This window comes from Petaurus breviceps, unplaced genomic scaffold, assembly GCF_028583685.1.
Source record: "Petaurus breviceps papuanus isolate PSGF00001 unplaced genomic scaffold, PetGlider_PUasm1.0 189, whole genome shotgun sequence".
Lineage (NCBI taxonomy): Eukaryota > Metazoa > Chordata > Mammalia > Diprotodontia > Petauridae > Petaurus > Petaurus breviceps.
Genome location: NW_027185809.1, coordinates 48,887,864 through 48,889,728, shown reverse-complemented (window position 1 = coordinate 48,889,728; position 1,865 = coordinate 48,887,864). Strand labels below are relative to the sequence as shown.

Here is a 1,865-nt window from a genome sequence, read left to right as displayed (position 1 = left end):
TAAAAATGACTGACAACATTTTTCTTCTTATTTTACAGATGAAGGAAAACTGAAGTTAAGAGGGGTTGCTCAAAGTCACACAGCTAGGAAGTGAAACAGAATTTGAGCTTAGGGTCTTTGTGACTCCAAGTCCAATACTCTATCTAGTATTCCACCTGCTTGCCTAAAGGAAGTGAGTCTTTGGTGTGACTTCTGATATATACTGAATTTGTCACCCTGGGCTTAAATTCTTATGATTCTAGACATCTCAAAAAGGCTATAAGTTGTAGATCAAGTGCCAACCTGCATTGGTATAAGGAATGTCCTTATCTGAAAATTCCCTAAATGAATGAAATCACAAGTTAAATCTCTATTCCTACCCACATTGTACTACTGCTACCTGAGATATTACATTGCCTCCTGAATGTGTAGAGAACAGAAGTAAAGAAAATATCACTCTACTGGTGTAAAGGAAACAAAGATAATGTCTGAATTTTTTTTTTTTGCTTTTTTGGAGGGGCAGTTGGAGTTAAGTGACTTACCCAAGGTCACATGGCTAGTTTTTGTGTTAAGTGTCTGAGGCCAGATTTGAACTCAGGTCCTCCTGACTCCAGGGCTGGTACTCTATTCACGGTGCCACCTAGCCACCCCTATGTCTGTATTTTTGTTACCATAGATATGCACATACTTTTTGTGAACTTTGAGAGTTCAGTGGAATGAGCTACCAGGTAGTCCAAGAATCCCTGTTGGGTATTACTTCCATCAAGTCCTTCATAACAGCCCCAAAGGAATAATCTTTAGGACACAGTCCAGTGATAACTGAGATCACTCATCTAGTCATTGGCCATGCTGCATTTGAAAGTGAACTTGGTGGGGTGGAATACTTTGTAGAGAATTCATTAAAAAAGAATCCACTTTCCCCAAGGACTAATGTGTTATAAAGAAGAGTATCTCCTCAAGTGTTCAGGAGAAATCTTTTTGCTACTTGCTATATTTTTTAAAGTAAATATGCTTTTGTAATAGCTAATCATTGTTCACTGTTTAAATAGAACTGGAATGCTAATCACTCCTACTAATTAGTGGGAAGAGCACAATGAGAAGTTTTTGAGCCAATAGCATTAAAGAAAGCTAGCCTCATAAGTACCCCTAGAAAACACTGAGGGGAATACCTAGCCCTTAGGTATTGGAGACTAAGATGTACCTGGCTTGAGTCATGTAAAGTCAGACCGGAAACATTCCTATACACAGATGAATAGCAAAATATACAAAACAGAAACATGTTCTTACTTTAACAGCACACATACTATAGTTGGAATGATACAAAGATTGATATGGCCCATACATAAGGATGACATTCAGATTTGTGAAGGTTTTCACATTTTTGTAGACTCAGAACCTAGGCTTACACCAACGCCTTGAACGTTGCACTCAGTGCATTACAAATGAATATATAAAAAATATAAATGATCAAACTATTAAAATAATAGAAGAGATCTTATACCTCTTACAGTTAGAGATAGGAGATGCATTAATCAAAAATTAAATAGAAGCAATTACAAAAGTTAAAATAGATCACTTTGTTACATGAAACTCAAAAAGTTCTATGTAAAAAATAAATGAACACACCTGGGATAAGAAGTGAACTGGGTGAATGGAAAAAAAAATCCATGTATAAAATTTCTCTGACAAGGGCTTAGAATGCAAGATATATAAAAGTATGTATATACACATACATGTATATACACAAATGTAATCTCTTATATATACATATTATGTGTGTATATATGTTGTTTATATGTACATACATATACACATAGCCATTCTCCCAATAGATAAATGGCCAAAGAATATGAACAAATAGTTCTCAAAAGAAGAATTGCAAAGTA

General features: G+C 35.2%; 1 non-coding gene across 1 annotated transcript; it reads left to right on the top strand.

The window, feature by feature from the left end:
• The first annotated feature begins 1,258 nt into the window (after nt 1–1,258).
• Nucleotides 1,259–1,362, top strand: LOC138164508 (U6 spliceosomal RNA). Its single transcript, XR_011169090.1, has one exon. It is a non-coding gene; the product is annotated as a U6 spliceosomal RNA (small nuclear RNA).
• Nucleotides 1,363–1,865: the final 503 nt, after the last annotated feature.